This window comes from Bubalus kerabau, chromosome 9 (assembly GCF_029407905.1).
Source record: "Bubalus kerabau isolate K-KA32 ecotype Philippines breed swamp buffalo chromosome 9, PCC_UOA_SB_1v2, whole genome shotgun sequence".
Taxonomy (NCBI): domain Eukaryota; kingdom Metazoa; phylum Chordata; class Mammalia; order Artiodactyla; family Bovidae; genus Bubalus; species Bubalus kerabau.
This window is the reverse complement of record NC_073632.1, coordinates 95,169,901-95,196,038: the sequence shown is the minus strand read 5'-3', so window position 1 is coordinate 95,196,038 and position 26,138 is coordinate 95,169,901. Positions and strand designations below refer to the sequence as shown.

General features: G+C 47.2%; 2 pseudogenes; both read left to right on the top strand.

Annotated features, from left to right (window-relative positions):
• Positions 1 to 17,309: 17,309 nt before the first annotated feature.
• LOC129659925 (UL16-binding protein 3-like) lies at positions 17,310 to 25,369 on the top strand (annotated as a pseudogene).
• Positions 17,395 to 21,104, top strand: LOC129619525 (tyrosine-protein kinase RYK-like; annotated as a pseudogene).
• Positions 25,370 to 26,138: the final 769 nt, after the last annotated feature.

Below are 26,138 nucleotides of genomic sequence, written 5' to 3'. Positions count from 1 at the left end.
TGTATGGATGTGAGAGTTGGACCATAAAGAAGGCTGAACGCTGAAGAATTGATGCTTTTGAGCTGTGGTGTTGGAAAAGACTCTTGAGAGTCCCTTGGACAGCAAGGAAATCAAACCAGTCAATCCTAAAGGAAATCAGTCCTGAATAGTCATTGGAAGGACTGATGCTGAAGTTGAAGCTCCAATACTTTGGCCACCTGATGTGAAGAGCCGAATCACTGGAAAAGACCTGGGAAAGATGCTGGGAAAGATTGAAGGCAGGAGAAGAAGGGGATGACAGGGGACGAGATGGTTGGATGGGATCACTGACTAAGTCGATATGAGTGTGAGCAAGCTCCAGTAAATGGTGAAGGACAAGGAAGCATGGTTCTTGCAGTCCATGGGGTCGCAAAGAGTCAGACATGACTGAGTGACTGAACAACAAGTAACCCATGCCCACAATTGTAGCAGAGATTTGCAGGAGCAATTGCACAGACAAAAGTACATAAAACAAAAATGCTTTTAAATTCACTGACTGAGAGAACCTACCAATGACAGAAAATTAACAAACAAGAAACAAAGAGAGGGTCTTACTGGGAAGTGGCCTCTGGGGCACTTTGTCCAGCCCAGTCCAGCTCTTCTCTCAACTGGCCCTTCTGCAAGGGGGCCAGTGGGAACCTTCAAGCCTGAAGTGGGGACACAAAACAAACAAGTGGTGGTGAAAAAGGTGACCCAACAGGGAGTCTCTTGGATGTAAAAGGACAGGAGTGCAGGTATGAGGACCAAGGGAGAGCAAAAGGGGGGAGGGACAGAAAAGACTGAAAAACGGAAAGGGAGCCATTGCCTTTTCAACCCCTGCACCTGCGGGTGTCTATTTATTCAGGCACCAACTTGCAGGCTTCCAGAAAGGGCCAATGAGGGAGGGAGCACCCTGTCCACTGCCCACTGGGGTGACCAAGCCCAGAAACAAGCCCCCTGTACATCGGCTGTGGGCCTGCAGCCCAGAGGTGGGATTCTCACCCACGCATAAACCAGCATATAGAAATCTGCCACTTCACTGAGTTCCCAACGGGACTTCTCTTGGCGGCAGGAAAATAGAAGTGAGAATATTGGTATGATCAGACGTCCAGCCACTACCTAATAAGGGGTTTGAAGCTCTATCATTCTCACAAATCTCCTATGAGGCAGAACCTGCTGGACCAAGACCTGCAGGGTATGAGGTGAGTCTCTCCCACCACCTTGTCACCCATCAAAGTGAACCATTGACAGCTACAGGGAGCTTTGTCTCCTAAGTTGAGAGCAGTGAGGCTGTCCTTGCCAAGGTCCATTCTGTCAGAAGGATAAGACAGAGAGAGGAGAGGACAGAGGGAGGAGAAGTGGAGAGATAATAGATGAGGGAAAGGGACAAAGGGTGAGGGGGAGCACAATGCCTGAATGAAGGCCCTGAGGCCTCCAGGGGCCAGGAAGACAGACCAACCAAACTGGTGACTCTGAGCCGAGGTTCAGGCGGCCACTTGTCACCACAGGGAAGTTGCACCCCGAGGTCACAGAGATGCCCAGATGCTCTGGCAGAAAGGGGACAGTAGTCCTTCATGGTTGCCACAGAGTATGTTAGCAACCAGGCTTCTTGGCCTCCTTCATCAATCAGTTCATTCAGTTCAGTTCATTCAGTCGCTCAGTCGTGTCCGACTCTTTGTGACCCCATGGACTGCAGCACGCAGGGCCTCCCTGTCCGCCACCAACTCCCAGTGTTCACTCAAACACATGCCCATTGAGTCAGTGATGCCACAGGGGCAGGGGCTCTGGGTTCGGCAGACTTGGGTATGCTTGGTGCTGCAGACATGGGTATTGCATAAGTCCTCTTGGTGGAGGTCACCATTAACCCCACCAAAGAGCTGCCAGAACGTACACAGGACTGGGGAAATAGACTCTTGGAGGGCATGAACAGAACCCTAATCCATAGAAGTGGATAAGAGGCCAGATAAGAAATGTAGACAAGGCTTCACTGGGACATGTGCTGCAGTGTGAGGGCGCCAGCACAAGCAACAGGTTTCCTTGCTCATTCCCTTGGGGGGAGGGCGGTGGGGGAGGCAGGCTGCTCCCTTATATGGGGTGAGGGTAGGGGCAGGTCAAGGCTTAGGACCTGAGGGATGGCTTAGGTGGTCTGCCCACCGTCATGGCAGTGCCCTGTGCAGGGATCATACCCCACACCCTGCTTTTCCAGTTGGGTTTTTTATCTTTTCATTTATAATTAAGCCCAACTTGGCATGCATGCAGTTATTTTCAGTCCCTTATAATTTCTTTGTATTTTGCTGCTGGAGGAGATCACTGTCCAGGTGCAAGCACTAGAGCGAAGGTCTACAGATCCTAGGTTTCAAGTCCCGGCAGATCTCACTTGCGCTGCTGGACATGTTTCTCATCCACGCTTTCCTCTCAGGCTCCATGGAGTCCATCAGGCTTTCCCATGGAGCTGGTGGATTGCACACTTTCCTGCCCTTTCATACCGTGTCTGCCCTGGCAGATTCACTTCTCTGAGCCTTGGATCCCCTCCTCTACCACCTGCCTTGGAAGTTCTGGACTTTCTCTTTCACGCCAGGTGGGCCAGGCCTTTCTCCAGGCTTCCAAGACCCATCCTAGTGGGAGATCAGCACCATCTCCCTGGCCTTGCTAAGTCCTGTGACCCCTAATTGTGAGCTCTCCCTTCTCCAGCTTTGGGTTCTATGCTCATCCTGCCCCACTGTGATCCTGCTTCCTCAGGAGCAGCCCCCAAAGGCTCCCCATCTCTCCTCAGGACACTCGGAGACATTCTCACAGCCCTCTGTGTTTAGGCCTCTCCTTCTGAGCTGGCCTGGCCCGCCTCTGGAAAAAATTGTGTCAGTTCATGCTAGGTGCGGAGCTTTTGAATAGAGTGGAGACAGGCATATCCAGGGCCGTGTGGTTTTTTTGCCCGATCAAGGCTTCCTCCTCTTCCTCAGCCAGTACCTGGGGTGTGTTTGGGGTGGTGGGGCAGGCGGGGCCGTCCTGCTCTGTCAGCCCAGCCCTGCAGCCTTACTTCTGCTCTCACATAACTGGGGGAGGAGCCTATGGGTCTTTTTCTCCCAACCTCACCCTCACTGTGTTTTGCCTTCACACATGCTCACTCTCTTTCCTATAATTCACCATCAATCCTCAGCCCAGACCTGGACAGCCATGGTGTGAGGTTCAAGGCCAGGTGGACGGAGAGGTTTTTCTCTCCTATGACTGTGGTCTTGCTAACATCACATTCACGAGTCCCCTGGGAGAATTCTGGAGCTGAGGTAAGTATCATTTTCTGAAAATTAGAGGGGAGCCTGGTTGATATCATATTCAAAAGCAGAGACATTACTTTGCCAACAAAGGTCCGTCTAGTCAAGGCTATGGTTTTTCCTGTGGTCATGTATGGATATGAGAGTTGGACTGTGAAGAAGGCTGAGCACCGAAGAATTGATGCTTTTGAACTGTGGTGTTGGAGAAGACTCTTGAGAGTCCCTTGGACTACAAGGAGATCCAACCAGTCCAATCTGAAGGAGATCAGCCCTGGGCTTTCTTTGGAAGGAATGATGCTAAAGCTGAAACTCCAGTATTTTGGCCACCTCATGCAAAGAGTTGACTCATTGGAAAAGACTCTGATGCTGGGAGGAATTGGAGGCAGGAGGAGAAGGGGACGACAGAGGATGAGATGGCTGGATGACATCACTGACTTGATGCACGTGAGTCTGAGTAAAGTCTGGGAGTTGGTGATGGACAGGGAGGCCTGGCGTGCTGTAATTCGTGGGGTCGCAAAGAGTTGGACACGACTGAGCGACTGAACTGAACTGAACTGGTTGATATATGCCCTAAAAATGTATTGGAGATGATCATTCTGAACAGGACTAACACTAACAACAACGAGCAAAAGGGACGGTAATGAAAGGCTGTCTTGATTCCTGATGTCTATTTTTATCTTATGTTCTTTCTTCCTTTCCATCCATGAACCAGAGCTCTTCAATTTGTACTATTTATGCAGTTGGGGAGGCTCCCTTTAGTGATAATTTATCTCTTACTGACATAAAACGTAAATATAAAATATGTTTATAATATTCATATTATTAATATATATTTATATATAAATATATATGTATATATATTAAAATGGTGGATCGGGGGCCTTCCCTGGTGGTCCAGTGGTAAAGATTCCATGCTTAAACTGCTAGGGGTAGGGGTTTGATCCCTGGTTAAGGAGCAAGATCCTACATGCCTCATGGCACGGCCAAAAAATAAAAATGATGCATCTTAATTTCTATCCTGGGAAACTAAATTTTAAACCTTAAACTTTAAATATTAAAACTAAAAAATTAATACAGTCCATTAAAGAAAATGCAGCAGTATTCATTAAATTAGAAGTTCAAGGTGACATGAGGAAACAGAGTACAGATTCAAAGGCAGAAAAGACCATTAGTTCCTCAACTACATGATGAAGTGTTTGAGGCAAATGTTGTATTGTCTTCAAGTTTGAAATGCATCAAAAAATAAGATACATTGATCTTATAAAGATACAAACCCTCCAGCACCGTGATCTTGGACTGCCTACCTACAGAACTGTAGAAAAACCTGTGTTTGTTGTGTAAGCCATCCAGTCTGTGGTCCTTTGTATGGCAGGACCAGCTGACTAGTATAGGCTCCTGTGCTGTGCTGTGCTGTGCCTAGTTGCTCAGTCCTGTCTGACTCTGTGACTCCACGTATTATAGCCCTCCAGGCTCCTCTGCCCACAGGGATTCTCCAGGCAGGAATACTGGAGTGAGTTGCCAGGCCCTCCTCCAAAGGATATTCCCAACCCAAGGATTGAACCTGGGTCTCTCGCATTGCAGGTGGGTTCTTCTACCATCTGATACACAAGGGAAGCCCAAGAATACTGGAGTGGGTAGTCTATCCCTTCTCCCAGGGATCTTCCCAACCCAGGAATCAAACCAGGGTCTCCTGCCTTGCAGGTGGATTCTTTACCAGCTGAGCTACTTGGGAGCCAAACATAGGCTCCGACCCTCCTACAGAGACTGGGAGATGCCAGCCCTATCTCCTTTAATACTTCAGATTCAAAGAGATGGCTCCCAAGGCCCACACTCTAGAGCCTGCAGGCTGTAACTGCTGAACCCAATACCATGACTACTGAACCCCACATGCCTCAGGCCAGTGCTCACAACAAAAGGAGCCACCTCAGTGAGAAGCCCAAGCACTGCAACTAGAGAGGAGCCCCTGCTAGCTGCAGCTGGAGGAAGCCTGCAAGCAGAAACATAGACCCAGGGCAACCAAAAAAAAAAAAAAATCTGTAAACAGATGCCACTCCAGTATTATTCCCTGGGAAATCCCTTGGACATGGGAGCCTGGCTGGCTACAGTCCATGAAGTCTCAAAGAGTTGGACATGACTTAGGGACTAAACAGCAGCAACAGCAGCAAAGGAAGTTATACCTTATTAGGTAATACACACTAGAAAAGCTCATGTCACATAGACTGGCAAATTAGTATCCTTCACTGACTCCTTTTCCACTAGGTGTATAGCTTGTCTTAGTTTCTCATTCTTCCTTTCATCTGGGTGGGTTTGGTCATAGAGTATGCTAGCACATTTAAGTAATAAATGGCCTTAATAAGTCACCTTAAGAGAAAGAAAAAAAAGAGATGGCTCCCAGGGCTTTGAGAAAACAGTCCTGAGTTGTAAAACTGGTAAGGGAAAAAGTGATAAGATTTTGAAGCAAAATGTTCTAAGAAAAGGGAAGTTAGAGGCTTAGAGCCTGGAATGAGCTCAAGATTCATCTCAAGTTTCAGTTCAGTTTAGTCGCTGAGTCATGTCCGACTCTTTGAGACCCCATGAATCGCAGCATGCCAGGCCTCCCTGTCCATCACCAACTCCCGGACTTCACTCAGACTCACGTCCATCGAGTCAGTGATGTTATCCAGCCATCTCATCCTCTGTCGTCCCCTTCTCCTCCTGCCCCCAATCCCTCCCAGCATCAGAGTCTTTTCCAATGAGTCAATTCTTCACATGAGGTGGCCAAAGTATTGGAGTTTCAGCTTTAGCATCATTCCTTCCAAAGAAATCCCAGGGCTGATCTCCTTCAGATTGGACTGGTTGGATCTCCTTGCAGTCCAAGGGACTCTCAAGAGTCTTCTCCAACACCACAGTTCAAAAGCATCAATTCTTCGGTGCTCAGCTTTCTTTACAGTCCAACTCTCATATCCATACATGACCACAGGAAAAACCATAGCGTTGACTAGACAGACCTTTGTTGGCAAAGTAATGTCTCTGCTTTTGAATATGCTATCTAGGTTGGTCATAACTTTCCTTTCAAGGAGTAAGCATCTTTTAATTTCATGGCTGCAGTCACCCTCTGCAGAGATTTTGGAGCCACCCAAAATAAAGTCTGACACTGTTTCCACTGTTTCCCCATCTATTTCCCATGAAGTGATGGGACCAGTTGCCATGATCTTTGTTTTCTGAATGTTGAGCTTTAAGCCAACTTTTTCACTCTCCACTTTCACTTTCATCAAGAGGCTTTTGAGTTCCTCTTCACTTTCTGCCATAAGAGTGGTGTCATCTGCATATCTGAGGTTATTGATATTTCTCCTGGCAATCTTGATTCCAGCTTGTGTTTCTTCCAGTCCAGCGTTTCTCATGATGTACTCTGCATAGAAGTTAAATAAGCAGAGTGACAATATACAGCCTTGACGTACTCCTTTTCCTATTTGGAACCAATCGTTGTTCCATGTCCTGTTCTAACTGTTGCTTCCTGACCTGCCTACAGATTTCTCAAGAGGCAGGTCAGGTGGTCTGGTAGTTTAGTCCAGCTAAAAGAAATATTAAGGTTACCCCGGTCACACTTCTCAAAATAAAGCCAGTGGAAACCACACAGCAACTCACATAAGGAAGAAAAAGTCCTCAATAGTCAGGATAAAGGAGGTCAAACCAAAGTCTCCAGAATGTCAATAAGATACAGACTAGCAAGTGATCACAATGATGATAATGATAAAAATAAAAGGTGAGTTTGATTCTGATATTTGCACAGACAAAAAAATGTGGGTTGAAGCTTCACTTCTGTGTTAGAATAGAGGGATATTCCTCTATTATAAAACAGGAATAATAATAGGAATATTGTCATATTCCTCTATTATAAAACAGGAATATCCTGTTTTGTGACAATATTTCAGCCCATAATTTGACCATCTATTGATGATCCTGGACTGATAAGATATTCATTAACACTAGAAAACTAGCAGTAACTGAACATGTAATCATTCAATAAATATTTATTGGGCTCTTGCTGAGAAATGGGAACTTGGCAGGCACGGAGACGGCAGCTGCCCCTGTTGATCATCTCCTCACACAGTGTGGCCAGGATGTCTCTCTCGGTGTCAACCACACTCTTCGTCTGAACCATGGAGCACACTAATTGAGTTCAGTGACTATTTCCTCAGTTCATCCCACAAGGATGGCATGTAGCCAGAACCAGTTTTAGATGTCTGGATGAGAAGTTAATTCACTACATACTGTGAAATTAACTCCATACAGCAGTTCTTCCAATTAACTAGATTGATGAAATCAGATGGAAGGGGGTTCAGTTATTTTGAGAAATCATTTTCTAGGTGTTGAGTATAGACCATGGGAAAGTATATGACCAGGGAGTCCAAGCCAGAATTCCCTCTTCTCCTCCTGCTTCTGTCACACCTGAGACAGGCTGGGACCTGGACAAAGGTCTTATCAAGCATAAAAAGGCAAAGACACTATAAAGGGAGAAAAAGTGCTGCATATATGCACAGTTGGGACAAATTATGAGCAACAAGATACAAAAAGATCAAACCCCAGCTGCCACCACTGAGGTGTTGGGAGCAAAAGCAAGGTAGTGAGTATAAGCTGACACACAGCACCACTAACGGGGTGGTCAGACAACCTACGCCACCCCTCCTGCCTGACCCACAGGTCCACCCCCAGCGTCACCCCACATAAGGGACCAGCTTGTCCCCCTCAGGATCGAGCGAGGGAACTTGTTTCCCTTCCCTCAAACTGTAGCAAGAATTCTGATGAAACAGTGCGGGACCCTATGGTCCTTGCCCCACCATGTGCTCAGCCTGCCTTTTGTCCGTGGAAAAGCTTTAGCCACACACTAAGCTTAATCAGAGAAGTGAGAAAATGCAGAAACTAGGGGAAATAGTCAAAGGAGACCAAATAAGAATAATGTAGTCATTAAGCATAGTCAAGGACTTTGAGGTCCTTCTCAAGGGCTATTGATAATATTCTGAGCTCTGTCTTGTGAGCTGTCTCATAGATACATAAATTCCCACCAGTTGGAAGAAATTAGCTACATGATGACCAGACTGTAGCCATGATATAAGCTGCCACAATTCCAAGAATTGTCCTCAAGGAGATGAGAACAAACCAACCATGGAACCAAAGATTAATTGTCCTTGAAACAATCAAGATGACTCTGGTCAGACCATCCATGATCAATTTGGAGATGACTGTCAGAGCTCACTGTGCTGTTTCTGCATGCAACCCCGTCCCTCTGTCTATAAAAGTTCTTGCCCACTGATTGTCAGTTGGGGAGAGTCAGCCTTTGGACAGATGTCCATCCTTCCCACACCCCGCTCACCTCCATTTGTTGTTTAGTCACTAAGTGTGACTCTTTGTGACCCCATGGACTGTAGCCTACCAGAATCCTCCATCCATGGGATTTTCCAGGCAAGAATACTGGGGTGGGTTGCTATTTCCCTCTACAAGGAATCTTTCTGAGGCAGGGATTGAACCCACACCTCCTGCGTTGATGGGTGGATTCTGGGCAGATTCTTTACCACTGAGCCACCATGGAAGTCCCCTACCCCCTTCCCCTCCACCATTGCTGGCATCCAAAATAAGGCAAACTTTCCTTTCCATCAACATGACCTCTCTAATGGCTTTTGAGCAGGAAGCAGCCAGACCCTAGTTTCAGCAACACCAATAAAACCTAGCTTGAATTTCTTGTCTGGCCTCTTATCAATTTCTATTGATTAAATAACCGAGAGGAGGTACCCCACGTCCAAGGTAAGGAGCAGCGGCTGTGCTTTGCTGGAGCAGCCATGAAGAGATACCCCACATCCAAGGTAAGAGAAATCCAAGTGAGACCATAGGCACTGAGAGAGGGCATCAGAGGGCAGACAGACGGAAACCACAATCACAGACAACTAGCCAATCTGATCACACGGACCACAGCCTTGTCTAACCCAGTGAAACCAAGCCATGCCATGTGGGGCCACCCAAGACGGGCATTGACGGGTGGATTCTGGGCAGATTCTTTACCACTGAGCCACCACGGAGGTCCCCTACCCCCTTCCCCTCCACCATTGCTGGCATCCAAAATCAGGCAAACTTTCCTTTCCATCAACATGACCTCTTTAATGGCTTCTGAGTGGGAAGCAGCCAGACCCTAGTTTGGTCATGGTGGAGAGGTCTGACAGAATGCGGTCCGCTGGAGAAGGGAATGGCAAGCCACTTCAGTATTCTTGCCTTGAGAACCCCATGAACAATATGAAAAGGCAAAAAGACAGGACACTGAAAGATAAACTCCCCAGGTTGGTGAGTGCCCAACATGCTACTGGAGATCAGTGGAGAAATAACTCCAGAAAGAATGAAGGGATGGAGCCAAAACAAAAACAACACCCATTTGTGGGTGGGACTGGTGATAGAAGCAAGGTTCCATGCTGTAAAGAGCAAGATTGCATAGGAACCTGGAATGTCAGGTCCATGAACCAAGGCAAATTGGAAGTGGTCAAACAGGAGGTGACAAGAGTGAACATCAACATTCTTGCAATCAGCAAACTAAGATGGACTGGATGGGTGAATTTAACTCAGATGACCATTATATCTACTACTGTGGGCAGGACTCCCTTAGAAGAAATGCAGTAGCCATCATGGTCAACAAAAGAGTCTGAAATGCAGTACTTGGATGCAATCTCAAAAATGACAGAATGATCTCTATTTGTTTCCAAGGCAAACCATTCAATATCACGGTAATCCAAGTCTATGCCCCAACCAGTAACGCTGAAGAAACTGAAGAGTTCTATGAAGACCTACAAGACCTTTTAGAACTAACACCCAAAAAAGATGTCCTTTTCATTATAGGGGACTGGAATGCAAAAGTATAAAGGCAAGAAACACCTGGAGTAACAGGCAAATTGGGCCTTGGAGTACAGAATGAAGCAGGGCAAAGGCTAATAGAGTTCTACCAAGAGAATGCACTGGTCATAGCAAACACCCTCTTCCAACAACACAAGAGAAGACTCTACAAATGGACACCATCAGATGGTCGACACTGAAATCAGATTGATTATATTCTTTGCAGCCAAAGATGGAGAAGCTCTACACAGTCAGCAAAAACAAGACCAGGAGCTGACTGTGGCTCAGATCATGAACTCCTTATTGCCAAATTCAGACTTAAATTGAAGAAAGTAGGGAAAACCACTAGAACATTCAGGTATGAACTAAATCAAATCCCTTATGACTATACAGTGGAAGTGAGAAATAGATTTAAAGGACTAGATCTGATAGATATAGTGCCTGATGAACTATGGACGGAGGTTCGTGACATTGTACAGGAGACAAGAATCAAGACCATCCCCAAGAAAAAGAAATGTGAAAAAGCAAAATGGCTGTCTGAGGAGGCCTTATAAATAGCTGTGAAAAGAAGAGAAGCAAAAAGCAAAGGGGAAAAGGAAAGATATACCCATTTGAATACAGAGTTCCGAAGAATAGCAAGGAGAGATAAGAAAGCCTTTCTCAGTGATCAATGCAAAGAAATAGAGGAAAACAATAGAATGGGAAAGACTAGAGATCTCTTCAAGAAAATTAGAGATACCAAGGGAACATTTCATGCAAAGATGGGCTCGATAAAGGACAGAAATGGTATGGACCTAACAGAGGCAGAAGATATTAAGAAGAGGTGGCAGGAATACACAGAATAACTGTACAAAAAAGATCTTCATGACCAAGATAATCACGATGGTGTGATCACTCACCTAGAGCCAGACATCCTGGAATGTGAAGTCAAGTGGGCCTTAGGAAGCATCACTACAAACAAAGCTAGTGGAGGTGATGGAATTCCAGTTGAGCTCTTTCAAATCCTGAAAGATGATGCTGTGAAAGTGCTGCACTCAATATGCCAGCAAATTTGGAAAACTCAGCAGTGGACACAGGACTGGAAAATGTCAGTTTTCATTCCAATCCCAAAGAAAGGCAATGCCATAGAATGCTCAAACTACCACACAGTTGCGCTCATCTCACATGCTAGTAAAGTGATGCTTAAAATTCTCCAAGCCAGGCTTCAGCAATACATGAACCGTGAACTTCCAGATGTTCAAGCTGGTTTTAGAAAAGGCAGAGGAACCAGAGATCAAATTGCCAACATCTGCTGCATCATCAAAAAAGCAAGAGAGTTCCAGAAAAACATCTATTTCTGCTTTATTGGCTATGCCAAAGCCTTTGACTGTGTGGATCACAATAAACTGTGGAAAATTCTGAAAGAGATGGAAATACCAGACCACCTGACCTGCCTCTTGAGAAACCTATATGAAGGTCAGGAAGCAACAGTTAGAACTGGACATGGAACAAGAGACTGATTCCAAATAGGAAAAGGAGTACGTCAAGGCTGTATATTGTCACCGTGCTTATTTAACTTCTATGCTGAGTACATCATGAGAAACGCTGGTCTGGAAGAAGCACAATCTGGAATCAAGATTGCCAGGAGAAATATCAATAACCTCAGATATGTAGATGACACCACCCTTATGGCAGAAAGTGAAGAAGAACTAAAGAGCCTCTTGAATGTAAAAAAGGAGAGTGAAAAAGTTGGCTTAAAGCTCAACATTCAGAAAACTAAGACCATGGCATTTGGTCCCATCACTTCATGGCAAATAGATGGGGAAACAATGGAAACAGTAGCTGACTTTATTTTTCTGGGCTCCAAACTCACTGCAGATGGTGATTGCAGCCATGAAATTCAAAGACGCTTATTCCTTGGAAGGAAAGTTATGACCAACTGAGACAGCATATTAAAAAGCATAGACATTACTTTGTCAACAAAGGTCCATCTACTCAAGGCCTTGGTTTTGCCAGTGGTCATGTATAGATGTGAGAGTTGGACTATAAAGAAAGCTGAGTGCTGAAGAATTGATGCTTTTGAACTGTGGTGTTGGAGAAGACTCTTTAAGAGTTCCCTGGACTGCAAGGAGATTCAACCATGCATCCTAAAGGAAATCAGTTCTGGGTGTTCATTGGAAGGACTGATGGTGAAGCTGAAACGCCAATCCTTTGGCCACCTGATGCGAAGAGCTGACTCATTGGAAAAGACCCTGATGGTGAGAAAGATTGAGGGCAGGAGGAGAAGGGGACGACAGAGGATGAGATGGTTGGATGGCATCATTGACTCAATGGACATGGGTTTGGGTGGACTCCGGGAGTGATGGACAGGAAGGCCTGTCATGCTGCGGTTCATGGGGTCACAAGGAGTTGGACACGACTAAGAGAATGAACTGAACTGAACTGAAATATTCCCAGTGATTTTGGAGGGAGAGCAGTGAGTTGTCCTGAAGAGAGACCTTTCTTCCCTGGACAGAGATTAAACCTTGGTAGCCTGGATGAAAACCCCGGAACCCTAGCCACAAGACCACCAGGGACTAGAGGCTAGAAGCAAAGTGGCCCTGGTTCTTTCCCCCATTTGAAAGCAAGAATGTTCCAAGGAAGCAAAAACTGTAAAATAGGTACAAAGCTTATTATTAGAGACACAGCACAATGTTTGAGAGAGAACATAGAAAAACCGGCTGTTTATTGACGACAGAAGCAAGGCAGAAATAAATACCCAGAGAGAAAGGGCATGGGCATTGCCTATAATGAGGAGGAGTGCAGTATGGCACAAGCTCTGCAGAGACACACACCAGAGAGGAGTGCAGGCATCCTGAGGGAGGAGGAGCTCAGTATGAAGGTGATGCAAATTACTTATGTAGGACAGTCCTTCGGGTCTTTGTTTACCTTTGGCCAATTATCTTGTTTCTTTCTTCACACCTGCCTGGTCCTTGGAACCTCCCCAAGATGCATGTGCTGTACGATGAGCGTGGAGAAAAAGAGAATGAGCCAGGAATTCAGGCAAAGAAAGGTTTATTATAAGAAAGAAAGAAAGCAACTGGATTTAAAGAGAAAATGGTGCTCTCTTTTTACAGCCAACCCTTCTTATACCCTATCGATGGGAAATTGTTCCCAGAGGGAGGGGGCCACAATTGATCTTTAGCCCACAGCTGGGGTCTTGTGGTCACTTAGTCAAAGGGTTCTCATGGTCGGGTGGTCAAGGAGTCTTGAGAAACTGGCACCAGCAGGGAAAAACAGGATATCACCTTAAGGGAGAAACAGGATGCCCATCAGGACAATGTGGCCACTGTGACTTCATCCCTTGTTTGTCAGGTCACCACAATAGGCCATATTTTAACTATACAATAAGAGCCCCTTGTGAACCCTAACTTCCAGCCTTTTTGATATAGGATAAGTGAAGAAGAACTGAAGAGCCTCTTGATGACAGTGAAAGAGGACAGTGAAAATTTGGCTTAAAGTTCAACATTCAGAAAACTAAGATCATGGCATTTGGTCCCATCACTTCATGGCAAATAGATGGGGAAACAGTGGAAACAGTGGCTGACTTTATTTTTCTGGGCTCCAAAATCACGGCAGATGGTAATTGCAGCCATGAAATTCAAAGACGCTTACTCCTTGGAAGGAAAGTTATGACCAACTGAGACAGCATATTAAAAAGCAGAGACATTACTTTGTCAACAAAGGTCCGTGTAGTCAAGGCTATGGTTTTTCCAGTGGTCATGTATGGATGTGAGAGCTGGACTATAAAGAAAGCTGAGCGACGAAGAATTGATGCTTCTGAGCTGTGGTGTTGGAAAAGACTCTTGAGAGTCCCTTGGACTGCAAGGAGATCCAACCAGTCCATCCTAAAGGAGATCAGTCCTGGGTGTTCATTTGAAGGACTGATGTTGAAGCTGAAACTTCAATCCTTTGGCCACCTGATGCAAAGAGCTGACTCATTTGAAAAGACCCTGTTGCTGGGAAAGATTGAAGGCAGGAGGAGACGGGGATGACAGAGGATGCAACAGTCGGATGGCATCACCAATTTGATGGACATGAGTTTGAGCAAGCTCTGGGTATTGGTGACAGAGAGCAGAGCCTGGCATGCTGCAGTCCAAGGGGTCACAAAGAGTCGAACATGACTGAGAGACTGAACTGAACTGAACTGAACCCACCAATCACTTCCCACACACCCATCTTCCAATACCATCACATTCAGGGCCAAAGCTGCAACAGACAAATTTTGTGGGGCACATGAAGAGTGAGTCAGCACATGCCAGCTAGCACCTGAGTTTCCTCACAGACACTTAACTTGGCTACCACTTCTTGTCACTCCAGCTCTTATGTGAGGTAGAGGCTCCACAGGGGCTTTGGAGAAACAGACTTTCCTTCATTATGACAATAACAGGCCCAAACCCTTGCTTCTCTTGGAGGAGAATTAATGCCTTGAAGGCCTGCTCAGAACAGACCCAGACCCTGAGGGAGACATGGGGCAAGGACTCAGAACCTGAGGCCATTCAGCTGGAGAATTGTGGGCCCAGGGTAAGAGGTGGGAACCAGGGCCTAGACACCATCAGGGGAAAGAGAATGTGTGTGTGCTTAGTAGCTCAGTCGTGTTCAACTCTTTGCGACCCCATGGACTGTGGCCTACCAGGCTCCTCTGTCCATGGGATTCTCCGGGCATGAATGCTGGAGTGGGTTGCCATGCCCTCCTCCAGGGGACCTTCCCAACACAGGGAATGAACCCAGGTCTCCCACATAGAGGGTAGATTGTTTACCATCTGAGCTACCTGAGAAGCCATACAAGCAACTTAAATGGCAATCGACAAATGAATGGATAAAGAAGATGTGGCAGGGGCTTTCTGGTGGGACAGTGTTAGGAATTCGCCTGTCAATGCAGGGGACACAGGTTTGATCCCTGGTCAAGGAAGATCCCACATGCCACAGGATAGCTAAACCTATGTGCTTTGGAAGCCCAAGCAAACTACAACCGGTGCTTTGCAACAAGAGAAGCCACTGCAGTGAGAGGCCTATGCACACCAACCCTGCTCTGTCTCCTAAAGTCTGTCCTTGTTGCCCAGTAGGTGTCCTGGATCCTGGGGCTGAGACGCTTTAGCTTTTACTGCTCATTCTCTGACATTTATTCTCCTTCCCCCTTCAAGGAACCTCACACTGATCAGAATGGCCATATTGAAAAGTCTATGAGTTTGAGTATGCTCTGGGACTTGGTGATGGACAGGGAAGCCTGGCGTGCTGCAGTCCATGGGGTCACAAAAATTCGGACATGACTGAGCAACTGAACTGAACTGAACAAACAATAAATGCTGGAGAGACTGTGGAGAAAAGGGAACCCTCCCGCACTGTTGGTGGGAATGTAAACTGATACACGCACTATGGAGAATGGTATGGAGATTCCTTTAAAAACTGAAAACAGAGCTACCATGTGGTGGTGATTTGGTTGCTAAGTCGTGTCTGACTTTTTGCCACCCGAGGGACTGTTGCCCACCAGGCTTCTCCGTCCATGGAATTCTCCACGCAAGAATACTGGAGTGGGTTGCCATTTCCTTTTCCAGGGGATCTTCCTGACCCAGGGATTAAACCCAGGTCTCCTGCATTGCAGGCAGGCTCAGAGCTACCATATGATACAAAATCCCATTCCTGGGCATATATCCAGAGGTGAAAGGTGATGGAGAGAGATAAACTGGGAGTTTAGGATTGACATATACACACTACTGTACTTAAAATAGATCACCAACAATGACTTGTGTGGCATAGGGAACTGTGCTCCATATTCTGTAATAGCATAAATGGGAAAAGAATTTGTAAAAAAATAGATACATGTATATGTATAACTGAATCACTTTGCTGTACACCTGAAACACACATTTTTAATCAACTATATAGTCCAATATAAAATAAAATTTTTTAATTAATTAATTGAAAATAATAAATATTGATATTCAGCATCTTTTCACATGCCTATTGCCCATGTGTATGCCTTCTTTGGAGAAATGTCTATTTAGATCTTCTGCCCATTCTTTGATTGGGTTCCCTGTCTTGATTATTGAGTTGTAAGAGCTTGTCATATATTTGGAAATTAAGCCCTTGTTACCTGCAAGGGTGACATCATTTGCAAATCTTTCTCCCAGTCTGTAGTTTGCATTTTTTTGTTTTTTTTTTTATGTTTTCCTTTGCTGTGCAAAAGTATATACGTTTGATGAGGACCCATTTCTTTATTGCTTTTCCTCATCTTTTTGTTTTCTGTTTCTATCAGAGTAGAAGCCATCTTGAATTGGCCTTCTTTCAGGAACTTTAATTCCCCTTAGATGGTTGCTGGGAGAAAGAGAAAGTTGTTGTTGTTTTTTTTTGAAAGACAAATAATACTGGATCATTATAACTTATGTAAATTTCAAAGGTTGTACAATTATACAAAAAAAAAAAAAAAGGAGGGGCAAACAACCTGTAGAATTACACAGAATCCTTCTTCAAAATGCATTGGCATTGAAATTTTGAAGGAAAAATAAACAAATGGGACCGAAGCTACTTGCGGAGTGATGAACTAACCTAATTTCAATACTGCTGTGTCTCTGGGACTCAGGAAGCCCAAGGAGAGGGAGAGAGATGAGAGAAGGGCAGGTCAGTGGAATGGTCAGGACACAGACGACATTTATCAATTAAGTTTGCCACCTGAACTGGCACCGGAAGCAATAACTGGGTTGGCTGAAAACTTCCTTCAAGTTTTCATAAGATGGTATGGAACACCCTAAGGAAACTCAATACAATGAAGAGGTCAGTGATCATCCAAGGCAAGCTCAAGATGGGGAAGCAGGAAGCCCTGAGCTCGCCCCTCCATGACCTTCTTGCCAGAAATTCTTCCCTGACGACCTCTGATCAATTTCTATTAATTAGGAAGACCAAAATGACAAAATGATTTAACTAGGAATATTCTGGCTATCAGACCGCGAATCGTTCAAACAAGTGGGAAGAGGAGGAGGTGGCAACACCCTGGTCGCGAGCTAGCAGCCTGGGGAAGCCGCCGGTTAATGACTGCGCGGGCCTTGCCTGGGGCGGGGCGTCCGGGCAGAGCGACGTCGGCGGCCCCAGAAGTGCAGTGTCTGCCTCCCCAGAAAGGATCCGCTCCTCTGACCTGGCATGCTCCACTCCTGCAAAATCGAGATCCAGGTGGCAAAGGGAGAGATGGGTGGCCCCGAGACCCATCTTGGCTTCGTGGACTTGCTTCTCATTGTCTGGTTCAGCGGGACGTCTGGCAGTGAGTTCCGGGATGAACCTGCACGGGGCGCGCGGAGGGGGTGGAGTTGGGTGAGTTACGACCTGAACAGGGGTGGTGGTGTGCGCAGGGGTTCGCGAAACTTCTTGGGGGTGGCGCCGCCGCCCTCTCCTCTTTCCCTTCCCCTGGCTCCCCCGGGCTGCTTGCGGGCTCCCCGGGCCAGAACAGGGGTGCCTTGGTGAAGCAGTAATGCGGGGACTTTGGGAGGTGACGCTAGGAGAAAAGGGGGCCAGAACGTACAGGAAATGCTGTTGAGGCCCGCCAGGGCTCAGCCCGGCCCTGGGAAGTGGGAGTCCTGGAGCCCGGGAAAGGGACCCAGAGCCGCCCTGAAAACCACAAGCCCATGATCTGCCCTTCTGCGCCATCGCAGCTGCCGCCTACTGCGCCAGGCTGCAGCAATACTGAACCTTGAACTTCCAGGTGTTCAAGCTGGTTTTAGAAAAGGCAGAGGAACCACAGATCAAATTGCCAACATCCGCTGCATCATCCTAAAAGCAGGAGAGTTTCAGAAAAACATCTATTTCTGCTTTCTTGACTATGCCAAAGCCTTTGACTGTGTGGATGACAATCAACTGTGGAAAATTCTGAAAGAGATGGGAATACCAGACCACCTGACCTGCCTCTTGAGAAACCTGTATGCAGGTCAGGAAGCAACAGTTAGGACTGGACATGGAACAACAGACTGGTTCCAAATAGGAAAAGGAGTCCATCAAGGCTTTAAATTGTTACCCTCTTATTTAACTTCTATGCAGAGTACATCATGAGAAACACTGGGCTGGAGGAAGCACAAGCTGGAATCAAAATTGCCGGGAGAAATATCAGTAACCTCAGATATGCAGATGACACCACCCTTATGGCAGAAAGTGAAGAAGAACTAAAGAGCCTCTTGATGAAAGTGAAAGAGGAGAGTGAAAAAGTTGGCTTAAAGCTCAACTTTCAGAAAACTAAGATCATGGCATCTGGTCCCATGACTTCATGGCAAATAGATAGGGAAACAATGGAAACACTGGCTGACTTTATTTTTCTGGGCTCCAAACTCACTGCAGATGGTGATTACAGTCATGAAATTAAAAGACGCTTACTCCTTGGAAGGAAAGTTATGACCAACTGAGACAGCATGTTAAAAAGCAGAGACATTACTTTGTCAACAAAGGTCCGTCTACTCAAGTCCTTTGTTTTTCCAGTGGTCATGTATGGATGAGAGAGTTGGACTATAAAGAAAGCTGAGGCCCGAAGAATTGATGCTTTTGAACTGTGGTGTTGGAGAAGACTCTTGAGAGTCCCTTGGACTGCAAGGAGATCCAACCAGTCCATCCTAAAGGAGATCAGTCCTGGGTATTCATTTGAAGGACTGATGTTGAAGCTGAAACGCCAATATTTTGGCCACCTGACGTGAAGAGCTGAATCACTTGAGAAGACCCTGATGCTGAGAAAGATTGAGGGCAGGAAGAGAAGGGGACGACGGAGGATGAGATGGTTAGATGGCATCACTGACACAATGGACATGGGTTTGGGTGGACTCCGGGAGTTGGTGATTGACAGGGAGCCCTGGCCTGCTGTGGTTCATGGGGTCGCAAAGATTCGGACACGACTGAGCGACTGAACTGAATTGATGATCTGTGCACAGAGCTCCTTCCTGTCCCTTCATAGTATTGATGAACTGAAGTAGGTCCCTTCCCTACTGCTCTCTGCCCTTGAAGGACCACCAGGTCCCTTCCCTACTGCCTCTGGTCCTTTCTTACTACTGCTGAAGAGATGTACCTCCCTTCCCTACTGCTCTCTGGTCCCTACTTATTACTGCTGAAGGAAAGTAGACCCCTTCCCTACTGCTCTCGGCCATTGAAGGACCAGCAGGTCCTTCCTTACTTCTCTCTGGTCCCTTCTTACTATTGCTGAAGAGATATAAGTCCCTTCCCTACTGCTCTCTGGTCCCTTTTTACTACTGCTGAAGGGAATTAGGTCCCTTCCCTACTGCTCTGGGCCCTTGAAGGACCAGCGCTCTTTATGATGGATCAGTTAACACTGGGAAGGTGGCCGGGGTAGGAGCTATTCGTCTTTCAAGAGCTCAGGCCATGTGGGCAGCAGCAAGTGGCCTAGCTTCCTTGTCCTGGGCGGTGGAGGTGGGCGCTCACAGCAGGATGGATGTGCAGGGCGGTCTCCCTGGGATGGGGATCCAGCAGGCTGCTGCTGGAACAGCTTGGGTCTGCTAGGCTGACTGCGGCCCGGGGCTTCCACACACTGTATCAGTGTTTGGGCTCGAGCTGTCCTGTCCTGGCAGAGTAGATTCTGAAGTTATGACACTAAATACACCTCAACTTGACAGTAACTTCAGAAAGCTTCACAGTCTTAGAGCTGAAATGAAGGAAAAGTTGCCATCCAGAAATTGAGGAAGGAAAACTTCAGCCTTGGACAAAACCACTATCAGAAGAACCCATTTATGATCCTGTACATGCAGCCTTGTCTACAGCCGTGTCTACACATGTGTTTTTTATCAGCGTAGGGATTTGCTGTCCAGTTATATTTCTTGTGGTACTAGTATTAGCTGTTTTGCATCTTCATAGTGTGAAAAGGATTGAACTGGGAGATAGCATCAGCACCAGCAGTAGTTCCCAAGGGCTGTCTCAGTCCCAGTCGTTCCCAGATGTCTCAGTATGTGAGAGGCAACACACCCAACAATACAACTCCCATCTGCCGTTATCCGACCTTGTGGCTAGAGGAGTATGACTTGAGAAGTGTTGCTCTTTTGGAGGCCAGAGCTTAGGTGAATGATATCAAAATATCTATCCAGGGAGAGGAACTCAAAAGATATATTCTAAGAAGGTACCTTTTGGTGTACTTCCCATGGGGTTTATGTAGATGAATAATATCCAGATAAAGAGCAACAAGCATTTGTAAAAACAGAGATCAAGCTTCTGAAATTCAAGTGACTACGATGCTCCCTGAAAGTTGTGAGCTACATCTTCATCACAGAAATCTTCCTATTAGCCATGTGTGAACATAAGAAGGGGAAAAGCCCATGGTGGGTTGCCTTACATGAGCTGGGGGTATCTTAAATTGCTTTTATGACAGTGCAAATATGTAGAGGCCAATAGTCAGCAGGAAGCTTCTCAACGAAAGCTAGTTCACATGGCTGTTCAGATTGCCTGTGGAATGAGCTACCTGGTCAGAAGAGAAGTCATCCACAAAGACCTGGCTCCTAGAATCTCTGTCATTGATGACAACTTCAACTTAAGAGCAAAGCCAATCCCTCTCCAGAGTCTTGTTCCCCATGGACTCTCACTATCTGGGGAACAACAAAAACACGGGATCAATAGATGGCTTTTGAAAGTCTGGTTAATAATGAGTTCTCCAGCCTTCCCTGGTGATCCAGTGGCTAAGACTCCACACTCCCAATGCAGGGGCCTGAGTTCAATCTCTGGTGGGGGAACTGGATCCTGCATGCCACAACTAAGAAGTCAACATGCTGCTACTAAAAGAGCCCATGTGTTTATGACTCTGGCCAAATGCCCTAAGTGGACATCTACCCATTTGATGTGGCCCAGTACCTGAAAGAGGGTTACCAAATAGTGCAGATTATCAGCTGTCCTAATGAACTATTTATGTGATGGCTTGTGCTGGGCCTTCGATCCAGAGGAGAGGTGGAGTTCCAGAAGCTGGCCCAGTGTCTCACAGAGGTCCATGCAGCCCTGGGGGCCTGTGTCTGACTCTCCTCTCACAGTCCCCCAGCGTCAGGAGGAAGGTGCCTGTCGAGGCCCACTTGGAGCCAGCCAGTCACATACATCACCCAGCATCACAGAGGCAGATTTGTCCTTCAGAACACCAAGCTTTAGGAATGCTTTAGCATCTGAACTTTCTAAGACAGACTTACTGATGTGGAATACTTTCTCAATAGCAGTTTTATTAGCTTGAACTGAAAATGTTTGTGTAAATCTTTTACACATAGTTGCCTTAGAGGTACAGGTATATTCTTAAAAAATAGTTTTTTAAATTGTTTAAACACACATATTTGGACTAACAATCATACTACCAACTGCTTTTTATTTTCTTAATTCTACAAGGTAATGCAGTTGATTCACCTTTAAAGTTTTGCTTTCTTTCACTAGTTTTGGGAGTGATTTGTCTTCAACATGCAGTACTTTGTCTTAGGAAAATAAAAACCATCCAGCAGTTATGGGCTAATGACCACCCTCCTCCTTTGCTACAGAGTAGCTATTTGTTCCAAAGTGGCATAAGGGAAGCCACAGGTGTGAGCAGAGGATAGTGGCTCTATAACAACTCTAGTGTCACATCTAGGCCAGCTACTGATGGGTCTTATTTGTTCCCGGTGGCCCTGCTTATGCCAAAACACATAACCACTTCTATCCTATGACGGCTGGCCTAGCTGAAGTGATGATTAGGGGTTGATGAGCCCTCATCACGATGGGCAACTCCATTCCATGACCAGAGGCCTCATCTCTGCCAGGCCCCAGGACCACACCAAGAACCATGTTTAAATGGTGTGACTTTCTCCACTGCAACACGTAGGGTCTGTGTTGTGAGCCTTCAAGTAGAAAATGGCACATAGCACCTTTCTGGCCACAGATACCTCTGATGTCACCGGTTCTGCTGGGTCATCTGCCCAAGAAGGAGCTCCAGCTATGCTCATCGTTCGCCAGTTGTGACTGCTTTTGTGCTGGGACAGCAGGTTGCAGCAGAGACCTAGGGTCCGCGAAGCCTAAACTATTTCTTCTGTACCATTAGAGGAAACCTAAGGCCACAGTGGTATTAAATGGAGATAGGATAGGGACCACACCCCTGCAGCCCTTGAGAGGTTGCAGCTTGGCACTTGTCTCTGTATTTCCTTCAGGATATTGTGTACACGGACTATTGGCGGATGGGGAGGTAGGGTCTGAAGTTTGAATCTGGAATTCACTAATACAGTAGCCTTCACCACACAATAATTTACTAGCTACTCAGGTCTCCATGCCTGTCACAAGTCCAGGGCATGAGAAATGACCACTGTGTGGTCTGTGGACCCAGTGATAACCACTGTAAGCAGAACCTGGACTGCTATCCATTGATGACCTGGTACTTCGAGCATCGCTTCAACAATTGGGGGACCATGGTGATGCTACGCTTCCTGTGCCTGATATTAGGACCACACTAGGTGCAACGTGAATGTGAGAGTAGTTTCTGCTTCTGCAGGTTCACTTACCCCAGTGACTAACCATGTGGCTCTTTGGGAAAGATTGGAAGGGCTTTTGCACTAGATGTGGTGATGAAAGGGCCCTCCTCTTTAGAACATGGCTTCTTTGCTTGGTGACACCTTCTGAGAAGTGGCTCAGATCCGGAAAATGGGCCTGGATCAGGTGTTTGGTAGGGATGGCTGCCTTTGGCTTCCTGATCATCCAGCCTTGTGTTCTGTCTCTATTTCTTTCAATGGTACAGTTTGTATCTAGGTTCCTGCCCATCTGCTTGCTGTTAGGATCGCCCTGTGCTATGAGCCAGCATCATATTCTCTGCAGTCAGGCCCTGGCTGGCATTGAGAATCTCTAACCACTTTGACCACTGCACCTACTTTTCTGCTGCCCTAGAGCACCCCCCACTTGGAATCTTATGTTTCCACAGCTTCCATCCCTGTTCCTGATAGAAGCCCACAGGATCACAGTCTCCTACCACCATCCCTGACCTGCACAATTCATCCTTGAGCTATTGGAGATGCTTCTCATCCATGCTTTCCTCTCGGGCTCCATAGAGTCCATCAGGCTTTCCCATGAAGCTGGTGGATTGCACACTCTCCTGCCCTTTCATACCGTGTCTGCCCTGGCAGATTCACTTCTCTGAGCCTTGGATCCCCTCCTCTACTACCTGCCTCGGAAGTTCTGGACTTTCTCTTTCATGCTGTGTGGGCCAGGCCTTTCTCCCGGCTTCCAAAACCTGTCCTAGTGGGAGATCACCACATCTCCCCAGCCTTGCTAAGCCCAGTGACCCGTAATTATAAACTCTCCCTTATCTAGGTTTGGGTTCTGTGCTCATCCTCCCCACTCCCAGCCCCACTGGCTGTGATCCGCTTCCTCAGGAACAGCCGCCTTACCCTCTGCATCTCCCACAGGACACTCAGAGAGAAGCTGACAGTCCTCTGGGTTTAGGCCTTTCCTTCTGAACCAGCCTGGCCCATCCCTGGGAACCATATGTGTCGGTTAGTGCCACGTGCGGAGCTTGTGAGCAGAGTGGAAATGGGGCATATCCAGGGTTGTGGTGTTTCTTGCTTGACTGAGGCTTCGTCGTCTTCCTCAGTCGTAACTGGTGAGGGGCTGGGGGCGGCAGGCGGAGCTGTCCTGCTATGTCAGCCCAGCCCTGCAGCTGTACTCTGCTCTCACAGAACTGGGGGATGAGGTCTTATGGGTCTTCTTCTCCCAACCTCACCCTCACTGCGGTTTGCCTTCACAGATACTCACTCTCTTTCCTATAACTTCACCATCGACCCTCAGCCCAGACCTAGGCAGCCATGGTGTGAGGTTCAAGGCCAGGTGGATGGAGAGCTTTATCTCTCCTATGATTGTGGTCATGCTAAGATCATATTCACAAGTCCATTGGGAGAAGTGAAACTATAAAGGCTTGGGAAACACAGATCGAAACACTCAGAAACATTAGGGACCAACTGCATGACTTTACACTGGAGAAACACACAGTCACAGGTAAGTTAGAAAGTCGAAGTACAGGAGGGCCAGATTAGGGGCTCAGCTACATTCACTGTTTGTAAGTAAAGAGTATAATTGGATATTGGTCCTTCCCTAGTAGTCCAGTGGAAGGAGTGGCCTTTGAGGAGAGCACAGGGCCACATTAGCTGGGCCAAGGGAGGTGGACCCAAGTGGGGCAAAGAATCTGTCAAGCCCAAAGGCTGAGCTCTTTCTTTCCCATGGTGGGGGCAGACCCTCTCACCCTGCAGGCCAGGATAACATGTCGCTGTGAGGATAACAGACACATCAGTGGATCCTGGCCGTTTGGCTTGAATGGACTAATGAGCCTCCACTGTGATCCGGAGAATGGACACTGGAGAGTGGATCACGCTGGAGGCAAAATGGATGAAAGAGAAGTGGGAGAATGACAGATCTGTGATCGACTTCTTGAAGAAGGTCTCCATGGGAGACTGTCGGTCCTGGCTTCAGGATTTCATGGTGCACTGGGAGAAAATGTTGAAGACCTTGGGTAAGTGAGAAGGGAGGAGAAAGTGATACTCCTCTCATGGTGACATGGACTCACCCCTCGTGTGTGTGTGTGTGTGTGTGTGTGTGTGTGTGTGTGTGTTCGACTAAGTGATCCATCAGAAGTGAGTTATCCTGGGAGAGCAATGACCCAGGATCCTCTGTCATCCTCCTTCCTTTTCCACCTCCTGACATCTCTCCTCACAGCACAGACCTTTGGACGATTGAACATGGATTTTTGCTGATCCCAAACCTGTAGACATCTTTTTGATTTCTGGGATTTATTTCTCACTGTACACTCTTTCCAGAATTTTCTTTTAAATGTCACCAATCCTACTTCTGGAAATCTGTCAATACCACCTCTGCTGTCAGCTCCTGAGGACTTCATCCTCATGTCACCACCTCTATGTCACAGCAGGACTGAGTGGCTGTGTTGTAAACCTTGCTCCCCCATTAGCTGTCAGAGCCCCGTGAGGACTGGCCTCCTCCCTTCCCTCCATCTCGCCTGGGGACCTATCTCAGGGGTCTCCATGTGATGTGTGTAAACTGTCTTCACAATAGGGGTACCTGAGTCAGGGGGGTGAGGAGGCATCTGCCGAACTTGGGGTCTGGACAAAGGCTTCACTCTTACTCTCCTTGCAGCATCACCGACCACGGGACCCTCTACAGTGCAGCCCCCGGCCCCAGCCATCAATCACATCACCTGGATCGCCACCGGGGTTCTCTCCCATTTCATCATAATGGGCATCATAATGGCCTGTATCCTTTACAAGAAGAGGTACTGAGGCAAGAATTCAGAAGGAAGGCAGGGGCACACGGCCTGGTGTGAAGACGGGGAAAGTTAATGCCAGCCAACCCCTGCCCCTCACTGAACCTCCTCACCCTGGAAATGGAGCAGGTGAATAAGACTCTATACCACCTGAGAGCAAAACTCAGAAAGCTCAGCCCTGAGTTCTGAAAGGTCCCCACTGTCAGGTGACATTGTGAAAAGGGAGAGGCCTTCACTAGGCTGAGGGCCTATTGATGCTTAGAGGGTTTAACCAAGTCCCCTGACTGAGCACAGACTGCTGGCTGGCAGGGCCCCTGGCAGGTGGTGTAAGAACAGCAGGCACTCAGGGGCAGGGCAGGACTCACAGGGGCTGAGAGCAGCATGGGGGCTTCGCATGATGTGTCAGCGGGGAGGGGACCCACCCAAGGGGCCAAGATGAGAGGGGCCGGGCTCTCATCCCAGGAGGAAGGGGTAGGGAGGCCTTTGCAGACCTACCTCCAAAGGCCTGTTCTCTCAGGAAGTGGCTTGGGTCAAGCAGGCAAGGCAGGAGCCCCACAGCAGAGACTGTGGGAAGGGGTAAGGCCAGGCCTGTGCTCCTGGAGCAGCAGCAGTTGTGACTCAGCCTGTGGCCTGCCCGTCAGCAGCCTCCTGGGGACCCAGAGACTCCATCACTGAGTGGTCCTGCCTGACAGGTGCTCTGTCGGCCTCAGGACTCAGTCTTTGCTTGGCCGCCTTTGTTCTCCTTCTGTTCACTTTAGAGCCAGGAGATCACACCCAAGATTCAA